Consider the following 22,046-nt stretch of genomic DNA (forward strand, 5'->3'; position numbering starts at 1 on the left):
GCGGGTTGGTTTTTCTTGTCCGTCACGTTTTAAGGTGATTCGTCGAACAGCAACGACAGCACTCTTGCGCAGACCTTCCAGGATCTCGTCTTCGCTGCATTCGAGAAGGTCATCTTCTGAGATGACACCGCGAACAGTATTCAGGGTACGGTGGGGGGTGACAGTAACCGGGTAGTCTCCCAGGCTTGTCATCTTCAAGAGTGCTGTGCTTTGTGGCTTATTTTTTACCTCAACAAGGAGGTCTCCAGCAAGCTTCTTTGCCTTATAACATTTTCCAACCACTTGTTCTAAATGCTTTGCAATGACAAAGGGAGAAACTTTTGACAGATGCACAGCGTCACTTGTAGAGTGAAGTACAAGAAATCGAGGATATTTTTCAGGTTCATTAGCTTTTTCAAAAGTAGGGGGAGCGGGGCGAACCCTTTTCGGGGTCGCTCTGCTCGGGGTTGAGAAGAGAGGGGCGCCATAAAAAGGCAAAGGGTTTTCGGAATCTGTGGCGCGCCGCCCACCACGGAGCCCAACGAGGGAATAGGTAATACCCCATAACAAATATGGCTTTGCTGGAAGCATTACTCTATTAGCGCTACCCAGAAACTATAACCAAGTGTGGATCTGGACGAGAGTATCTGTCACCACCCAAGGTTAGCCCTTGCCGCCAAAGGAGTTGAAAAGGAAAGAAGAGAAATGAGAAGAGTGAAAAGAAGGAGAAGACAAAGATGAAAGAAAGGAGGGGATAGTAGAAGAAGTGGCGACTAGACTGAATCATCCTGGCCGGGCATTACCAGGACTCCCGTCTATGAGAAGCGGGGGCCGAAGTGGTGTATTGCCTCGCCCGGGGGGCCCCGAAGGGTCCAAACCTGCCCCGGGCTCGGCTCAACCACCAGGATTCCCTTTTCCCCAGACACGGGAAAGCCACGCACAGCCAGACGTGGGCGGGCGAACCCGCATGGCTCGGGGTCCGTGGAGACGCCACTCTCCAAACACCTGCTTTCACAGGTGCCCCCTGCGGGGAGGAGCAAAAGGTATCGATATGCTGTTGACAAAACATATCAAAACCAAGAACCGACGCTAGATTCACGAAACGAACTTCCGCCAAAAATATGTGCCCCACAGAACGTAAAAACAAAGTCGTATTCACAAAACAAAATTATTGTAACTTTTACGCAGGTTACGATGGAACCCTTACACACTTTTTTACAATCCGGTCAACATGGCCGAGAGCGTCGCTCAGTCACTTGCTCGCGACGAACAACGGATATTTATTTTTCTTTGTGCTCTTCTCGCGCGTCCCGACTTCAAGCAGCAAGAAAAAAGGAAGTACTTGAAACTGACCACGACGGACATGAACGCTGGATCCAAAAACGTCCGGGAAAAGCTACAACAGCAACAATCCCACCGATCAAGTGACCGCCAAGGCCTAGCTCGGCAAGCCCGGCGGAATATAGACCCAGCAAGGCGCTCCGACCTGCTTCAACACGGTGTGCTTCGACGGTCCCTGGCAGAGACCGTCTGCCCACGACTGGCTGGCTAGCTGAATGGAATATGCCCGCACAATACTTCTGGACCCTTCAAGTATTAATAGTTGAATCGCTGACCTCAATTTCAGATTAAGAAGTCAATCTCTTTCCCTTGTCATCCCCTTGTTTTCCGAGGCAGCAGTGACGAATGCTCTCGTTGAAAAATGGCACGTTCATCGATTATATCTCCTATTGTAGTCCGATATGAAGCCCAAATAAACACCGCAGCCGCCAATCGCAACATATCCCCTTCTTGCCTTTGCTATTACGCACCAATCGCAATATTTCAAAAGAATGGGATGGTTTCTCCATCTCTTTTGGCAAGATAAACAATGTAAAAATTTAAATCTGCAAAGTCTTTCGAAAATTAAATTGTTGCATCGCCCCTTTATTTGCACTTTTCCGGTGCTCTAAACAGCCCAGGGGCCTACATAAGGGTGCACCGTTTACACATACATGCAGTGTTGCATAAAGGGCAGGCACACAAAACGCATGCATATTATCAAGAAAATGAAAATGTGATATATAAATTTTAAAGGAGGAGAAGTGCATGAACTTAAAGATAACACTTTTTGCTAAAAGACATACGAGAAAACACACCTTGTGCACGAACTCAACTGTCCTACGTCACGCTGCGGTGGTGGCGCGTCGGGCGCACTCCCAGTCTGGGGTGGTGGGCAGAAGTCGCGGTGCGAGACATGCAGTCCTGCGTTCTTTTGGGAGAAACCAGACAAAAAACCTACCTTCCCGTCAAAATGCTGCGACGGGGCTGTACCAAGAGAGTCTGGAAAGGTTTGAAGATCAGTTTTCATGTGTTCCTGCCCCCTCCGTTCGTTCGAGAATGTGGATAGTTGCTGTGACAAGAGCAAACCAGATGCTGTCGAACTACGATTGCTTGTGCGGGAAACACTTTGTGCTCGCCAGATGTAGTAGTTGTGTTCCAACATGAACAAGAGAAAACCGCCAAGTTGTCCGGACCACCCGCGGGTTTGGTGCGTCTTCAAATTCACACGGCCGCCTGATCGTTCGAACTTTCGTCTGCTCTTTCGAACTTGTCTGCTTTTTGTCGTCTGCTCGTTCAAACAAAAGCGGCCCGTCGACCAAATTTTGACCCGGTGATTGCAATAAGAAATAATTGCAGGCCTCAAAAGACTTAAGTTGCCTCGGTGTAAACAGTAGATACGAGATGTTGATCACTGGTACCAGTGGCCATCACCGACTTGTTACGCTTGGTCTGTTCCCGCTTCCGATTTTCAGCATCGACGTCGATCATCGCAGCTACCTTCTACACTTTTGCAGCATAAGCGACGTTGCGACCGAAAATAGCTAGAAGAATCTCATCATGGTGTTGGCGTCCCCTCTGCGACGTTCATGCGAATAAATCGCCGCACGTCAAATTATTTACGTAAAGTTTAGCGGCTTAACGAACCTTGATAGTTTCGCTCAGGCGTTTAAAGTGGTAAGACATTGCTATGAGGACGTAGAATCTACAATTCCAACGCGAAAAAGAGTATGCATACTCACACAGATGCCGACGACGTGACATTCCAATGGTTTGTTGACGCGGGACGCGGTGCATCTTGCCCTCACTCTGTTGCGCATCCGCTCGAACTGTCGTCTGCTCTTTCAAACTTGTCTGCTTTTTGTCGACAGCTCGTTCAAACGACAGCGGCCCATAAACTAAGCGTTGACCCGGTAATTACGATAAAAAGTAAGTGCAGGCCTCAAAACACTTTTGAAGGTTGGTTGGGGTAAGTAGGCTAAGTGTAAACAGTTGATACAAGAAGATGTTGATCACGGTTACCAGTGGCCGTCACCGACTTGTAATGCCCGATTCTACTTGCGGTTTTCAGTATCGACGTCCACCATCTCAGCTACGGTCCACGCTTTTCAACCCGAGCGACGTCGCGACTGAAAATAGCCGGATGAATCTCACCGTGGGAGTCAGGCTTTAGCGCCCATTCTGCGGCGTCCACGTGAAATGAATCGCCGCATGGCACAATATTCACGCAAAGTTTTGCGGTGTAACGAGCCTCGTGAATTTCGCTGAAGCCGCTCAAGTAGTCAGACATTATTAGGAGGACGTAAAATCAACAATTCCAACGTGAAAACAAAAAGCATGGGGACTCACACCGACGCCGACAGCAATGCAATTCAATGCTTTGTTTATGGGTGACGGCGTGCTTCTTGCCCACCGTCCACCGCGCATGCGCAGCACCGGTGGCGTCCGCTAGGGGCGCTCCGGTTTGTTTGTGAACATGAGTTTGTGTATAAAAGTACTAGCAGGGACTGCATACTAAAACTCTCCAGCAAAAAGATATCTACATGGGGCATGTCCATCACAGTTGACAGGTTGAAATTACACTGCATACGTTTGCACGGCAAAAATAACTCGACGTCGCGAAGAGCTCAAACTCCGTCAGAAGGTAGCCGCAGCCGTTCGAGCAAGATGCCAAAGTTCAGCACCAATCGTTATTGTACTCAGAACTTGTAAGTGATTTTCTGAAATTTTCAATGGAAAAATGGGGCCCACTTTCGCCCATTTTCGGTTATGGCTCCATAGAGCTCCATTATGTGTTCGAGAGCTCCGTGGACCGCCATTTTTTCATTGAAACTTTCGGAAAATCGCTTATGAATATGATAACGGTTGGTGCTCAAACTTTGGAATCTTGCTCGAACGGCTGGGGCTACGTTGTGACGGAGTTTGAGCTCTCCGCGACGTCTAGTTAATCTCTGCGGTGCAAAGAGCAGGGTTCGGTGTTCTCGCGGACATCCCGTACAAATGAAAAGCCTGCACCACTCTTGCAGCGGTGAGGGCGAGTTGCTTCAAACACACAGTAGGTCTGTTCGATTCGCCTGAACTGGCTGAAATAGTTCAGCAGTGCAGGTATTGGTGCATTCGATTCAACCGGAAGCTGCACGGCCGCTGCACTGGCGCGTTCGATTCATCCCAGTTCTGAACGAGTTCAGGCCCAGTTCCTCAAAATCTTGCACCGCCTCCAGAGTCGGTTCAGCGTCCGTGCAGAAGCAGACGAAAAGAGCAGAGGGCGATTGCAGACGACACTCCTCGTTCGTCTCTGCTCGCGGTGCCATTTTTCGCAGCTCTTGCTCAAATGTCTGCGATGTTTAACAATAACGCCGATACGACGTTGCATTTCATCTCATTTATGATAATAACGTACCCGCGGTGGACGCGGAATTGATATCATAACTGGGGGTAGGAATTTGATTGACTATGATATTCTGAAAGCGTTTTAGGCACCTGCTCGTGTAGGTTTGGCTACCTGTGGTAAGTGTTGAAATACTGGCTCACGTAAATTGTTTCTTTTTGATGCTGTGTGGGGATCCGCAGTGTTGATATTCTCCCTTAGCAACACGGGAAAGGTAGTGCAGTCTTGATAGGCCCCGCCTTCAGTTGCTCTTGGATGCATTCTGACGAATCCAATACACTGCAGAGGTCTGGAATTTAGTATATTGGCCCTCGCATGCAGCTGAGCATAATACCGCATGCTTTGTCCGCTGATATCTGGAAGCCCACTAACGGGTCTGGGAAAAACGGCGCCGAGAATCGGCATTGGCTTGGTAGTTCCATGCAGGTCTTTCTTGAGAATCAGCATAAACGCTTCAGCTTGACGCCAAAGTTACGGTTGATAACTGTATTGGCCAAAACGCTATCGTGAGGCCTTCGTCTTCCAGGTGACCGCTATCGACCGCACGCTGCCGCCAGTGACTCCCGACGCAAAATCATCCTGATGCCGCGAACCTATCGTCGAAATGCGGAACTCGGGAGACTTGGAATGAATCTACTGTAGCTAAATGAATGTGAAGGACACGAGCGCTTATGGAAATGAGATGAACTGAACAGCCGTTAAAAATGCAGACAGAAACACATTTCGTGCAGAAAACGTTTTTAGTAGCCGCGAATAAAAAAATATTCACAGGGAAGATTCCGTTACTATACTTTAAAACTAAGGAAACACGAATGGTCTCATCAAACCGCGACTCAATAAAGGTCGCATCTAACGTGGCGAGGAGAAACAAGAGCCAACAGATGCAGACGACACCCATGCAGCGCTTCCGCTCGGAAAGCCGATCACAGCGCCAGTCCTAGCGCGGCGGCTGCACTGGTTCTGTGCCGCCGCTGCACGACTCCTGCACTCCTCTGAACTCGGACAGAACTAGTTCAGAACTTTCTGGCCGAATCGAACAGACCTAATAACACGCGCGCGGAAATTGCAAACTCGCACCGAAGCATTTCAGACCTCCGTTCGCCGAAAATAAAGAGTTGAGCGCACGATGATGCAGAGCAGACTTTATGACTCGAACGCACTGTAGCCAAAGGCTCAAAAGAGCGCAGCTCGCCGACGTGAACAATTGGACAGAATGCGGTCGCTACTTATAAGTGATCAAGTAAGAAATGAGCCTACAGACAAGCATTTACTGCAAGCAACAAGCGCTGTCAGGATGTCACGATAAGGCACTTCACGAAGAAGCCTGCGGCGAACTACAGTTTTCACTATAGTTTTCGCGTCATGCAACCGAAGCAAACAGCGCGCGCCTGCGTCTACATGTCGGGTAGCCATACCTTGTGGAAGTGTCGTGTGTCGTCGTTCCACCAGTCCGATATGTCGGTGTCACCGAGCGTCTAGTCCGCCACTTGGAGCTAGAGTCAACCCACAGCTTATAGCACAACTAACTGCGCACCAAAAACGGAACAAAAGCAGAAAAGCGTGATTACCGCCACGGCGAAAAACAGCCAGATAATGGATTGGATTGGCTTTGCAGGTATATCAATCATAATCACAATTAAAGTAAATCGTTATATTTTCGTTACGCTATAAATAGTCTAACCACACAAAAATATTTAAAAATCGTATAAAAACTGTATTTATGTCGTATATAAATTGCGACCGACTAAACTTTCCTTCGACGAGGACTTCGATTTCGGTTTCGGAATGAGAACTTCTGACCTTGGCACGCTTTTCGATTTCGATAGTTCAACAGCAGTTATCACCAGTTGAGACAGATTCTACAAACATTTTATGCCGACGCTGCGAGCTGATAGGACCAACAAGAAAGTGTCAAAAGCACACCATCATGGTGTTCGTCGTGTTCCTGCACGCGTTATGTAGGCGCTGATCCAATCATAAACAGAAAAGGACCAGTGACTTCTGCTTCTGACGCTGCTTGACTGGGCTTATGACCTCGTAGCGTCGGTTGCGTCTGGACTTCAAAGGTCTCCACTGTGCCCCCAGCTGCACGTTTTAAGCACACTGGGACGCCACTAGGCGTTGTGCTGTTATGCTGATCGAATTAAATTATGATTCACTAATATCTCATGACTGCTACTTGCTACGTGGCCGGAGACGAGACAAGACTACAGTGTACTAGAATACTTGGGTAGTGTTGGGACCGGGGGAGGGGCTCGCCTGAAGCGCGTGGTATTGATCGCGACAGGTGTCAACACCGGCACGTTATCCAGAAGGTGTGCGCATGCGCGGCGGCACGCGCGAAAATATGAATCTGTGGTGCTTCTTTGGTGGAGTGCACATAGATTTCTGACAGAGCTACGACCTGCCAGCGGTAATACCGCGGCATCAATTACGCGGTGGCACGATCGTTAGCAACATGATGCTTCAATGTATTGGACGATACAAGCTACATTACCCTCCTTTTACATAAAAACAATTGCGACTTTAAAGGGATACTTCAACGAAATTTGAAATATTCCCGTCGTGTTCAAAAATAGGTTGAATATGATCCACAATATCCGTAAATGACAATCGCACGTTTGTATTTTGATCCTGGTGGCTGTATTTTTCGTTATAAACGGCCCACTCTGGCAAGCGCTCGGAGAAGGCCCAGCTTAGAGCACGTGACATCCAACGCAATCATGACGTAGGTCGTCTCAAGACGAGCAAAGCTACGGCGAGGCTGACGTCGAGAGGATGGCCTAGTCGTTCCAGCCACCGAAGCGGCTGCTTTTGTACGAATTTTGAGTGACGGGTTAATCTTCTATAATCTTCTAGGGGGACAATAGCGACTTCTGCGACACACAAAGGCATTCTTGGGAAGAGGGGAGTTCCTCCTTCCCCCCTTCTCTCGTCGTGGCCGGAGACGAGACAAACTCCGTCACTAGCTGTCAAGGTTCCTAGACGAGCATTACAAACGAGGCGTTAGCGACATCCACCAGGTGCTCTTTGCTAATCGTTTAATTCGTTTTAAAATTCCTTTTCGAGACTTTTTTAACAAGATATTGGTATGTTCCATGTGATACTGCTTTTTTGAACACATATAGACCAAAAAAATGAGCGCCGAAATTTCGTTGTAGTATCCCTTTAAAGAACCGGATTGCAAGTTGTTTCAGCATAGAATCAGCTGCGACTTTCGGTTTGTCGGATGGTGAGCATTTTAAATGAAATGCCCATTTCCTTGGTCGCAAAGGCCGAACATTAGATATTTGAAAGAATTATCTAAAACTCTGAAGCAGGTTTTTTTTTTTGTTTTTTTTTCTATCATATTATAATGGAACGAAACGGCACATACTAAAGTTCAAAATTGTTTTAGTATGTTTTTAATGTCCCAGGTTAACTTCTCTGTCTTCTTTTCTGCCCATCTTCTTTTTCTTGACTATACACGCCTTGCAGCAGCTGTGCATGGACGCCGCCATAACTGACCTTCAGTTTTTGTTTCCTCTTATTTCGTTTATTTCACTTCATCATTACCATAGCAGGCCAGGTTATTGCCATATTAGATTCAACTGTGTCCTTTTTTTAAAGCGTCGGCCTTTGTGGAGGATCGTCAACTACCGTTTCAGTTGCTCGGCATCTCGGTAAGACAAGAGAAGGTCAGCAATGGCGGTTCTAATTTGGCGCGTGTGTAAAGCGTCTATACGTCGAACCACCCAAGTGACGGTCGCAAAGGGGTGAGAATCTTTTATTTCTTCAAGGCTGCCACGACCATCCGAGGACCACACGACGTTCACTTGTAAGAAATGGATTATAAGCCGTGACAATTTTGATCACGCGTTTGAACATATAACTTAAAGGGCATCCCCGCCGTAATTTTTATAGTCACCGATTTCTATAAAATTTTCATCGTGTATTTGGATTCACTTCCTGAGCATGTGTACGAAATATCTCAGAAAAATATTAATTTTCTTAGAAGACAATGAATTTTGAAATTTACACGTCCACACCCAAATCACGCTGCCGCCCTACTGGCAACACTGAGGAAGAGCGGCACACGGAGGCTGCCATGATGGCACTGACGTTGCCGTGACGTCACATGTTGGTCAGGGTGCTTGCTTTGGAGCTTGTTGGTGCTAGGACTGTCTGATTTTTGCTTATTTTATCGGTTTATACAGCACACGCGAGCGCGCTGATGAAATGCACGTTCACGAAGCCGAAGCTACATGCGCGAATGTTGTCTCAAACGACGCTTTTACAGCGCGAGAATGGAAATTGAGGTTACGAGGCCCTAAAGATCTTCCGTCCCCGCGCTCGTGCCTTCTGTCCATAGGGAGTTTTAGCAGATAGTTATCAGAGGCCCGCTAACCCTCCGGGCGCGCGCTGGAGCATGCTTGGAAGTGGCGGCGCGAAAACGTCGCCACTTCCAAGGCGTCTCTTGAAAACACGGTCTACTAAAACCGTCTATTGTCAGACACCAAGATATAACAAAAAGTGCCTCCAATTAAAAGGCATAACGTCGATCAGTTTTTCTTGGCGTGCTAGCAACAAAAACTGCCTTACCATTCCGCTTCAGAAGCGGCATCTGGTTCCACATGGCGGCGGATCACGAATGCAGCCGCCGCTGGCTTCCCTCGGAGGCGATGCCGGCGGATCGTATGAAAACGGGTATCGTCATCGTCCTCAAAATCTAGCCGCATATCCTCATCGTTGCTCGATTCAGACGAGCTTGATGAGTCCATTTTCATCCGCGGCACGAACGCAAAACAGTGACCTGCTGCCAGGCTGGCCAGGCTCAAACTGCACACGTGCGAGTGTTTATACCATATGTGACGTCACATCAAAATGGCGGACCAGTCGAGTGGCAATTTAGTTTCGGTTTCGGTTTCAGCGTATTTTAACGATTATAAATTATGTAAACAGTTTTTAATGATTTAACCGCTGCTGTAGGCTAAATTTTTAGTACCCTTTCCGAAAATATGTTTCGATAAAACCGCTCAAATTGACGGCGGAGCTGCCCTTTAAGTCCAAAAACTGAGACAACGTGGGCTGAACAAGCCCGGAGACTAACATTAAAAACGAGCGTGTTGGTGTTTACTCTGCTCGGAGACTAGTTGGGTCTTCTCCCGAAACGAAAAGTTAGCGCCGGCTGACGTGTTCTTTTGAAAAAGGGAAGGGGAAAGAGAAAGTTTGAGTAACTGCAGTAACCACCCGATAGCTGCTCTCCCGATATGAAGCTCGAGGCATGTTACACTCTTAGAAAAAAGGGTCAGTATAGTCCTCCCTAAAGGGAGGAACGCTCTTGATACATATGTTCCTTCAGAAAGGGAAAACCTTTCGTCCCTTTAGCAGGGGAGCAAAAGTTTCTCCGTTGACTTCATCTCATTATTGCGGCCACGAATCGAGCAAATCGAGCTCGATAAGGCTTAACGAGAACATTAAGTCTATTGTACAGAGCGAGAGGAGCAGCAAATAAAAACGTAACACGAGCTTTCCGCGAACTGTATTTATTTCCGAAGCCGACTTTCTCCTGCAGATAAAGAAATACGTTTCGAAAGCATGCAGTCACTCAGTCTTCTCATCGTCTGCACTGCGATGTTCAACGGAGACAACCGGCACCCAGTTCGCTTACTTTATGTCTTACCTTTGCTATTCCTCGAGCCACAATTCCTTCGTCAACCGTTGCGTCAACCGCACATCACGGAGGAGTCAAAATCATTCGCCCGCAAAACCAAAAGCCGCTCTAAAAAAAAAAAAAAATCCGAAGCAACCTCTTGGCCTATCTTAGCACGGTAACACGAAATTATGGCGTAGCCGCGTAGCGTAATAGGATGTTAAATCGCTTACAACCAGATGGCAGGGTCAAGCATAGTAATCGCAAGTAGCTAGGTGGCGCTAGGTACCGCCCAATTCATGTTTTACAAAACAATATTTTTATTTTTTATCCCACGATTGCGTTTCCCTTTCTTCGGGAATCTCTAACATATGTAGACACGTTACGCACACTACAAGCATCAGGTGAACATATATTGAGCGCATACACATGCATCGCACATACAAACATCAATACAACAGCCAACGTTACTAGAACACTTAGTTGGGAAACTCGCCGTCGAAACCTGGGCCGCTGGCGTCCACCGAGACCGAGCTAAATACGACAACAGCGCCACTCTTTGTCATTTGTCTGTACTGCTGTCACCTTGAACTTTTACATAGCATATTTTTGCGTAAACACAAAGGGAAAAGACTCTTTTTGTATGAAATTCATTGGAGTTTAGTACAAAATGATGGGCACGTGATGTTTTTAAAATGTTTAGTTTGCAGGGTTTTGCGGCACAATTAATATTGTTTTTATACAACCATGCCTCAGCGGTGCTTTCAGGTAGCGCGTCCCGACCTAGGTGCATTTTAACCTCGGTAGCAAGACGTGGCGCGTCCGCTGGGGAGACGGGGATGGCACCCCTGTAACCAAGGAGGTTAGAAGTACTAGGAGGGGGCACGTTGCAATATTGGTGACGCCTAGTCATAAAAAGTTTAAACGATTTTGTGGCCAGCGTGACCGCAGATCTCTCTGGCGATTGGTGCGCGTGACATGTCACGTGTAAGATGGATGGTTGATTGTAGAAGGACTCCTTGTAGGCTTGCGCGCGCTCCGTCCAGTACGTTTTATCAGGTCGAAGGCTAGACTGCGGTGTATTCTAGTACACTCTTAGAAAAAAGGGTATGGATAGTCCTCCCTTAGGGGAGGAACGGTCTTGTAACCTATGTTCCTTTAGAAAGGGAGAAACTTTCGTCCCTGAAGCAAGGGAGCAAAGTTCCTCCGTCGCTTGCATCTCAATATGGCGGCCCCGAATCGAGCAAATCGAGCCCAATAAGGCTTGACGAGGACGCTACGTCTCTTGTACGGGACGAGAGGAGCAGCAAATAAAAGCATAACACGAGCTTTCCGCGAACTGTGTTTATTTCCGAAGCCAGATTCCCGCCACAGGCGTTTCGAAAGCAGTTACTCAGTCTTCTCGTCGACAGCACTGCGATGTTGAACGGAGACAACCGATACCCAGTTACTTCGCGCACTTTGCGTCTTACCTTAGGTGTTCCTCGAGTCACAATTCCTTCGTCAACCGTACATCACGGAGAAGGGCAAACTCAATCCGCGAACCAAAAGTTCCAAAAGCCGCTCTCGAAAGAACAAACTCGAAGCCGCTGTTTATTGCATAGCGTGAAAGGTTGAATCGTTAGCCAAAAGATGGCGGGGTCGCGGGGTCAGGATCTTTTACTCGGAGAAGCAACTGGAGATAGCAACCAAACAAATTGAGGAATTAATTTCTGGCGATACCACAGCAGAATGGACTTACACAAATTTAATGAGATTATTTGAGCGAGAGCTATCCAAGGTCCGACCTAGAGAAAAAGGAAAAGGAAGGCATAAACCCAAGAGCTGGTGGGATGGGGAGGTTAAGAACGCAATAGAGAGACGCCAGGAAGCATCCAGGGAACACAGACATTCCAAGCAAAGGGGGGAACCACTGATCTCTATGACAATTGCTGGATCGCGCTTCCCCGCTTGTTCGCTGCAGCGCAACTGAAGCCACCGGGCTTCACTTGCGGGAGCGGCAAGCGCGATCCAGCAATTGTCATTGAGATCAGTGGGGGGAACCAAAAGCCGAAGTAGACAGAAAATGGGATAATTTCATAATTTATAGAAGGGAAGCATCCTGTTTAATCAGTGAGAAAATGAGAACAAGGGGGTCCCAATGGTTGTCAAAAGTGCACAAAAAGGATAAAAAGCAGCCAAGAAATTTCGGAAACATCTGAACTCCATGAGTAATAAGACAAGTTTAGAACAGAGGTTTATAGTTACAGCTCAAGGTACTCGACTGGAAGGGGATAAGGCAATGCAGCATATAGGGACAATGATGGCGGAAAAATTTAAAGACCGAAGGAATGAGGCACATGCTTTATCGCAGGAGAACAGACCGGTAAGTGCCATGGATTCGTTCGGACAAAGAGAATGGGAAAGGGCAGAGAAAAGAGTTCCTAGTAGCACATCGACAGGCCCTGACGGTATTCCCATTATGTTAATCAAGAACTTGGGCCCAAAATCTAAGCAAGCATTAAGAGAGGCAGTGAATAAAATGGTAACGGATGGGAAAGCCCCCGATGAATGGAGACTAAGCAGGATGAGCATGATATATAAACGAAAGGGGGACAAAGCGGACATAAACAACTATCGTCCTATAACGGTGACGTCAGTGATTTACAGGGTGGTGATGCAGATTATAAAGGATAGACTGCAGGCATGGGTGGAGAGCGAGGGGGTGCTGGGGGAGCTGCAGAATGGGTTCCGGAAGCAAAGGAGGTTAGAGGACAATCTGTTCTCTTTAACGCAGTGTATCGAAATAGCAGAAAAGGAACAAAGGCCCCTATGGCTAGCGTTTCTGGATATCAAAGGAGCCTACGACAGTGTAATTCAAGAGAATTTGTGGGGCATACTGGGTACATTAGGGGTAGAAGCTGGAGTAACTAATCTTTTAAAAGATATATATAATAGCAACAAGGTGCGTATAAAATGGGAAACAAATGTATCGGAGCCTATAGAGATAGAGCGGGGGCTTAGGCAAGGCTGCCCTTTGTCGCCTTTGTTGTTCATGTTATACTTACAGGGATTGGAGAACAAACTAGAGCGGAGCGGGTTTGGCTTCAACCTTTCTTTCATCAAGCAAGGTGAATGGATTAAACAATCACTACCGGGGCTGATGTATGCAGATGATATAGTGCTAATGGCCGACAACAAAGAAGATTTGCAGAAATTAATGGATATCTGTGGTACAGAGGGAGATAAACTAGGTCTTAAATTTAGTCAAGAAAAATCGGCAGTGATGATTTTTAATGATAAAGATGGTGGCGAGCACAGGATACAAGAGGTCATGTTGGAGGTAGTGGATAAGTACAGGTATCTTGGGGTATGGATAAATAATGGTGTTGAGTATCTAACGGAGCATGAAAAACATGTAGCGATGAAAGGTAGCAGGAATGCAGCCGTCATGAAACATAGGGCTCTGTGGAATTACAGTAGGTATGAAGTGGTGAGGGGGATTTGGAAAGGGGTCATGGTTCCCGGCCTGACCTTAGGCAATGCGGTCCTGTGCATGAGACCAGATATTCAAGCAAAGTTAGAAATTAAACAGCGGGGCGTAGGTAGGCTTGCTTTGGGAGCTCATGGAAATACGCCGAATCAGGGGGTACAAGGCGACATGGGATGGACGTCATTCGAGGGCAGGGAAGCTAGCAGCAAGATAGAATTTGAGGAGCGTTTGAGGGAAATGGAGGAAGAGCAGTGGGCTAGGAAAGTTTTCAGTTATTTGTACATGAGGAATGTAGATACCAAATAGAGAAAGCGAACTAGAAAATTATCAAGCAAATATTTGGGCGGCAGTGGGGGCGCCAACCAGGAATTACGGGTTAAGAAAAGGATAAAAGAAACAGAGAAGGGTCTGTGGGAAACGGGTATGCAGACAAAACCAACACTGGAGACGTACAGAATGTTCAAACAGGAAATTTGCAAAGAAAATATCTACGATAATTCTAGGGGAAGCTCTTTGTTGTTTGAGGCCAGGACAGGAGTATTGCGGACTAAGACGTACCGGGTTAAGTACCAGGAGATGGACACCTTATGTATCCATAATAACCCTGAGACGAAGGAAAAATAAAAAAACGGACAGTACAACGAAGTCTCTAACACAGCTTGAAAATTTATTTAACAACCATCGTCTTATATACACCCGTCACCGACCTCCAAAACAGTTCAAAAGACCTCCTCGCCCACTTCATAGAGTACCCTCACCCTCAACATAAACCGACAAGCGCACACAAAACAACCACGCCCAAAACACAAAGGGACACCAACTCGAAAAGGGAAAGCAGGAACTTCCGCAATTGACAAGGTCAGACCGAACCAAACATCACTTATAAACTCTTTTGTTCCCCTATCAAAACACAAACAAAATTGCAAAAAAAAAAAAAAAAAAAACACCCAAAGGAAGAGAAGAATCCGATCCACGAAAGCAGCGACCCAACACTTAACAAAAAAAAAAATTATAAACCTAGAAACTTTTTTGTTCCCTTATCAAGAGATAATAAAGGATGGCTGATACAGTTTCCGAAGCTTAAAATACTAATAAAATACTTAAAACTGTATCAGCCATCCTTCATTATCTCTTGATAAGGGAACAAAAAAGTTTCTAGGTTTATAATTTTTTTTTTTTTTTTTTTTTAAGTGTTGGGTCGCTGCTTTCGTGGATCGGATTCTTCTCTTCCTTTGGGTGTTTTTTTTTTTTTTTTTTTTTTGCAATTTTGTTTGTGTTTTGATAGGGGAACAAAAGAGTTTATAAGTGATGTTTGGTTCGGTCTGACCTTGTCAATTGCGGAAGTTCCTGCTTTCCCTTTTCGAGTTGGTGTCCCTTTGTGTTTTGGGCGTGGTTGTTTTGTGTGCGCTTGTCGGTTTATGTTGAGGGTGAGGGTACTCTATGAAGTGGGCGAGGAGGTCTTTTGAACTCTTTTGGAGGTCGGTGACGGGTGTATATAAGACGATGGTTGTTAAATAAAATTTCAAGCTGTGTTAGAGACTTCGTTGTACTGTCCGTTTTTTTATTTTTCCTTCGTCTCAGGGTTATTATGGATACCATTCACCAGCTCGCCTGTGTTTTTTACCTTTCGACACCTTATGTAGTGTGTGTGGGGAGCAGGAGGAAACGGCTGAACACTTAATACTTTTCTGTAAAGGGCTTCACCCAACAGTTAACAGTGACCGGGCGGATTTAATCAAAGCATTGGGTTTTAAAGACAGTGAAGGAAAAATAGACTTTACACGGGTAGAAATAACCAAGCGGAGGTTATCAGACTGGTGGCTAAAATCGAGGCAGGGGTGAGATTTAATCTTGGCATTCAAAACATATAATTAGATTTATAATGTTGGCTAGGTGGCGCAAGCCACCGCCCGATTCACAGGGTTTAGCCAGATCCATCCATCCATCCATCCCGCAGAGTAATTGCAAGTAGCTAGGCTAGGTGGCGCCAATGGTTGCAGAATATGTCGCCCAAAAATGGCCGACTCCTTCGCTGGAGCCTAGCTTTGCAACAGTTTTCTTTTGAGGTCAGGTACAAAAAGGGTAAACTGCACACCAACGCGGATGGCTTGAGCCGACGCTCAAAAGTGAGTAGAGAAACGTCTTTACTGAGCGAGCTGATGGATACCAAAATTTTACTTTATTTTGCTAAACAATTGTACCCAAGCTGGGATACAATTGATTTTGGTTTCGTGCCTTTTGTTGCTCTCTTGCGGGTGCCGAGCCCTGGTAGGGGTTTCGTTTTACTTACGATCTTGCTAAGAGCGATTTTCATACCTTTTAGTGCCTGGTGTGTGTTCGAAGGGGTTTGCTAGATGCGCATTTGCAGTGCGGTCTTGGTTCAATTTTATCATCCTCTCAAGATTTTTCGCAAGCTGCCCCAAGCGCTTGGAGATGAGCAGAGAGAATGCCCGGCACTCAAGAAAAGCCGGAGACGGTGATCCACCTCCTTATCGGCACTACTGCGGTCCCTCAAAGGAGTGGCTGCTGACCTCTTCTCTTCGGGACCGACTTCCGGGCGGCGGAGGAACTGTTGCGACGGCCTTCACTGGGGGCTTTAAACTAAAAACAGAACGAAGCCACGAGACCATCCGGAATCGCGGGCCCTCGCAAGGAGAAACACCGGCGTACGTGTGCGTGCCTGTGTGTGTGGGGGTCTGTCGGTGTTGAGATTCAGCAAGAACGTCGCCACCTTACATCAGCCACTGGAGCGCGGCAAGAACGTCGAGGGATTACATCATCTGCCCCTCGCTGAAAGAACACCGGGAAATTGCCTCAGCCGCCCCCGCACTTCGGACACCTCGTGAACACTCGAACACCGGGGAAGGCTCCTCTCTCTCAGAGGGCCTTCTCGCCCTCGAAGGGCTATATAACTTGGGATTGGGGAGCCAGAAATCGCCGACTGCAGACTGCCGATTGCCGATTAATTAGTCGACCATGCTCTTGTATATTCACTGTATATAAAAGTTCTCCTGGAGTACTCTCACTCCAGGCCTGTTTCCTCGGGGCCATGGTAGCAGCGAGCCGCAGCCCCAACTCTTGGTTCCGCGCCTGAGGTCGCGCATCAGATGAACGCACATCGAGCACATACACGGCACACACAAATATCAATACAACGGAGCACCACACTAAACCGAACACTACACCCGTTGATTTTGATTGAAACGTTTATTTAATTTCCATGCCTCTGGTCTATGGAACCTCATGTGGCATGGGGGAAGGGGGAGTGGGAGAGGGGTAGTGATATGATGGTGATAGATTAGACGTACCGTCCGATCCCGGAGGACCGGAGGTAGGAGATGATTGATGCGAAGATGAGATCTCGTTCTGCGGGTGCTGAGGTTCTCGGATGCGTCCATTCCCGAAGGGTCATTGGTCTAAGGTGCGGTGGTAGGGTGTTAATTGCCGCTATCCGTTCTAGTGACGTCCCTTCACAGGACCATACAAGATGGTAGCAAGTCGCAGGGAAACCACAGTGTGGACATCCAGGGTCAGGACCTGTGTCATTCTCATCTGTTGACTTGTATAACTTGGCACGCCAAAAGGGAGTCACCATAGTCCGAGTCTGGAGCCTGTGTAGTGCCACTTGCTCCCATCGTGGAAGCCCGCGAGGGATCGGGTGGGGGTTAGAAGGTAGGAGCGCTGCAAGGCGCGCTTTTCGTGCTCTTTGTTCTTCCTTCTTCTTTTGGGTTAGATCAAAGCCCTCGTCAGGTGGAACGTCCCGTTGAACGGGCGAGGGGACCGGGCCTTGTGAGGGCTGAGTATTTGCCTGTAGCAGTGCCCTCGCGGCCCCGTCCGCCCGCTCGTTCCCTGGAACGCCTGCGTGGCCCGGTATCCACGCGATGGTGATTGTTTGTCGAGCCGCGGCTTGACGAACCAGTTCGCGGATGCGCGCAACTGTAACGTTGCATGTGCTCGACTGCTGTAGTGCACGCATCGCCTCATGGGAGTCGGTGTATATTCGAGTTTCTGTAGTTTCTGCTCGTGGCATGTTCGTGGCTGTTTCAACGGCAAACAAAACTGCCAGAAGTTCCGCCATGCAACTGCTCCGTGTACATGCGGTAAGCTTGTGGTTCGTCTCTTTGCGTGTAGGGGAATGCCAGGCAATCGCAGTGCGGCCGTTGTTGTCTCTCGCCGCGTCCGTGTAGAAGACATCCACGTGCGCGGCAAGCTTGCTGACTTCAGCGCGGTGGATGGCTACTTGTGTAGCACGTCGTCCAGGGTGATCAGGTCCTTGATGACTTGGGAGGGGCTTGATGGGAGTGACTGCCTCTGCATCCCAAGGTGGCGTCGGTGTAGGCATGAGTGGGCCGTCAATTAGGTCGGAACGGCCAATCGAGGCAAGAATAATTCGCCCGTGAGGAGTGCGAGATAGCCGCTGAGCTTGGCTTATCCGCATCTCCTCGGCAATCTCACGGATGGTGTTCATTTGAGCGGTCCTTTCTAGCTGTTCAACCGGTGTGAAGCGGGGGAGCCCTGTAACGACCCGCATGGCCGCTCTCAGCATGGTTACTAGTGTGGTTTCTTGAGTATTTGTAAGGCGGAGGTAGTTCAGTCCGTACACTACCTTCGAGATTAGGAGGGTACGGACAAGTCGCCGGAGGAGATCATCCTGTGCACCCCAGGCCTTGCTCGAGATAGCCTTGAGCAAGTCTAGACCCTCCTACCACTGCGATCTTACTCTCCGAAGCCAAGTGACTGCACCGCCTTTGTGGTCAAATGGGACCCCGAGGATTTTGACGGAGTTGTTCTGGGCGATGGGGATTCCATCCACCCTCAGTTGGATGTCGGTACGGGCGCTCCTGCGTCGGCTGGGTATAACCATGTACGTGGTCTTCTCCTTAGATAACTCCAACCCTGATCGGATGGCGAAGGTCATGACAACGTCAAGCGCGCTCTGCATGTAGCGTTGTTGGCTATCCGCCCCACCTGCCGTCGTCCACAGGGTGACGTCATCCGCATAAAAGGTGAAGCGAATTTGTGGGATGGCTTCAAGGGCGAGAGCCAGGTCAACCATGGCGATGTTGAATAGTAGCGGCGACAAAACCGCCCCCTGTGGAACACCGATATTGTTTGTTCTCCATTGACCTTTAGTTTGTCCGATAGAAACCTGGAACGTGCGATCCTGTAGGAATGTTTTGATGAAATTCAGGAATCGGCCCTGTATACCTCTTTTCTTTGCGGCGGCCACGACTGCGCTGTGTGGTATCGAATCGAATGCCTTCCGTAGGTCAATGGCCACGAGCGTACGCGGTTGGCTTTTAAAAAGCCGGCGCTGGTAGAGATCATGATGTATCATGAGCAGGCTGTCTTGTGCCGAAAGGTGAGGTCTGAAGCCCGTTTGCATGGGATGGAAAGCACCCGTCGATTCAAGAATCCACGTCAGGCGTGTTGTGACCATGCGTTCTAAAACTTTGCAAAGGTTGGACGTCAAGGAGATCGGGCGGAGGTTAGCCACCGCGTGTCTTGCCGGGCTTTGGGATAGGGATCACTGTAGACCTCTTCCAGTCGGATGGGAGTTCACCGTTCACCCAAATGGTGTTGAATGTGTCAAGGAGCTCTTTCATGGCATCTTGTGGAAGGTTCCGGAGCGCTGTGATGGTTACACGGTCTGGTCCAGGTGCCGACTTTGCTCGTGCCGCGCCAAGAGCGTCCAGGAGTTCTGCGAGCGTGAAAAGGGCGTCCGCCGGCTGTTCGTGCACGATGGTTTCCCGGGCGTAGACTTCGGCGGCGGGTGGCTCGGGCTGTTGGGGGAAGAAACAATCTCCTGCCTCTTCCGCAAGCTGCTCTTCCGTGATGTCAAGGCGGAGCGCCAGATTGCTTCCGGTGTTGCACATTTTTGTTTTCCCGGCAAGCCCTTTGTAGGCTTGCCACAGCTTGCGGTAGCCTGTCCGTTCGTTAAAGGAGTCGCACAGGCTACGCCAGATAGTGCGGCGGAGCTCGATTGTGTATTTTTTGGCCTTTGCTGTCGTGCGATTTAGGCGGATCTTATTCCTTAGGGATCTCCTGGCTCTGTAGCGCTGGAGAGCCTCCAGTCTCCTGTCCCACAGCTTGATCAGGTGCAAGTCGGGAGGTGGTGTGTCTTCCTTGACGTTGTATTCCGCACGGGACTCCCGAAGGGCTCGCTGAATCCGGTCTGCGAATGGGACGTTGGCAAGACGGCTCATTGCGGTGCCGAAGTTGTCCCACTTTGTGAAAGTGACTCGACGCCTGGGCGAGGAGCTGATGGGGAGCTTTATGCGTATAGGGAGGTGGTCACTGCCCCATGGATCAGTCTGGACTTGCCATTGCGCCTGTAGACGTGGAGAGGCCCAAGTGAGGTCGGGAGACGTGTCTTTTTGGCTGGCGACTTGGGCCAGCCGTGTTGGAGTGTCAGGGTCGTTGCATAGATGAAGCCCAGCTGCGAGGCATGCTCTCTTGATGTGCTTTCCCCTGGCGTTTTTGTTCGGGTATCCCCACGCGGTATGTCGGGCGTTGAAGTCTCCAGCTAGGATGGTATGCTTGTTCTGTTCTACCAAGCCCTTTATCCAATTGACCTCGTTCGAGTCCCCGCACGGTCTTATGTATGTGTTATGTATGTTGATGGATGTGTCTCCAAACTTGACCCGCGTGGAGACGACTTCGCGGTCATCAGAACATGACGCCTCGGAATTCAATTTTGCCTGCTTGTGCTTTTTCTTTATAAGTGTAACTACAATACCGAAATTTGATGTCTGTCTTTGTATACTGGGGTTAATGTAAGTGTTGTATCCCCTAATTTTAAGATTCCTGACGTTAGCCTCCTGAAGAAGAATAACGTCAGGTGCCTTGTTGCTAAGTATTGACAGACGCGTTTTGAATTCATGAATTTTCTGTTGTAAGCCACCGCAGTTCCATTGCAGGATCCATGGTTGCGGGTTCACTCGAAGCTTGTTGCGCTTGTGGATGTGTTTTGCCCCTCGGGTGTTTGTATGTGTATGAGAATTACTATCCGTCACTGCGAGTGCCTATGAGTTTGTGGATAGCCGCCGTGAGCTCGGACAGCTGTTTTTCAACTCGCGCAAATCCCGCGTATTGAAGCTGTAGGATTTGCGTCGGCATGTCCATATGTTGGGGTGGATGCGTCAATAATGAAGTGGGTTGGAATGCTCCCATTGTCACTGCTGCGTCAATAATGAAGTGGGTTGGAATGCTCCCATTGTCACTGCTGCATACGACACGCCGGCATCTTGGCTCACCGGTACAGCGGCAGGTGGTAGGGGCTTGGGCTTTTTGCTTCTTTCCTCCGTTCTCGTAGTTTTCTTCGGGGTGCGCCGCGGTGGGATTGCGCGCTTTGGACATTCATTGCTCGTGGCCACGTGGGCCCCATCACAGTTTGCGCACTTTGGATCTTTCGTGCACTCCTCCATACCATCATGCTGGGAGCCGCACGTTCCACAGCGCTGACCTTTCCGTGGGCACACGTCCATTTTGTGGCCAATTGCATGGCATTGAAAGCAGACTAGCGGTCTCGGGCGGTACTCACGAACGGCGAGAACCTCGTGCATGTACGCCACCCGTTTAGGACAAGTTTTGTCCTGAAATGTCACGAGTATAACGTTTCCCTTCTTCCCCAAGGGGCGCGCTGCTACCACCTTCTGGGTTCTGCACACGATATCCTCCAGAAGTTGTGCAGGAGATACCTCATTACCTTGACCACGTAGGTACACAACACCGCGGCACTCGTTTCCGGAGAGGGCCTTGTATGGTTGGAATGTGCTGTCTTCGTCCCCCTTGCGGATTTCCTTTATTGTCATGAGCTTTGCGGTGATGTTAGGGTCCCTGGTGGTGATGGACAAGGCATTCGCTTTCTCATTCCGGTGGACGCTGTAGTCCGCTTGAGCGTGGATGCCGGCATGCTGGATTGCATCGCGGATTTCTTTTCCAGTGAATGCACCAACTTCTTTCTTTCCCACGGAGCGAAGCACCCCAGTTTGTACCGGAAGCGGCCCCGGTGTAGATTTGTCGTCTTTTTCCGTTGCTTGTGGGCTTCGTTTTCTTATCTGCGAGGTAGCGCCTGGGAGCGGCCATTCTTGGTCGTCGTCTGTCTGGGAGACCGACGTCGCAGTTAGCGGTACCGATGGTACGGATTGACCCGGCGTGGGTCCTTGGGACGTGCTGTACGTCGACGCGCCAGCTTGAGAAGCCCAGCCGTCTTCTTGCGGCTTCGGGTTTGCCGATGGGAAGCAGCCATCATC

This window comes from Ixodes scapularis, unplaced genomic scaffold (assembly GCF_016920785.2).
Source record: "Ixodes scapularis isolate PalLabHiFi unplaced genomic scaffold, ASM1692078v2 ptg000247l_1___fragment_3__unscaffolded, whole genome shotgun sequence".
In the NCBI taxonomy this organism is placed as follows: Eukaryota; Metazoa; Arthropoda; class Arachnida; order Ixodida; family Ixodidae; genus Ixodes; species Ixodes scapularis.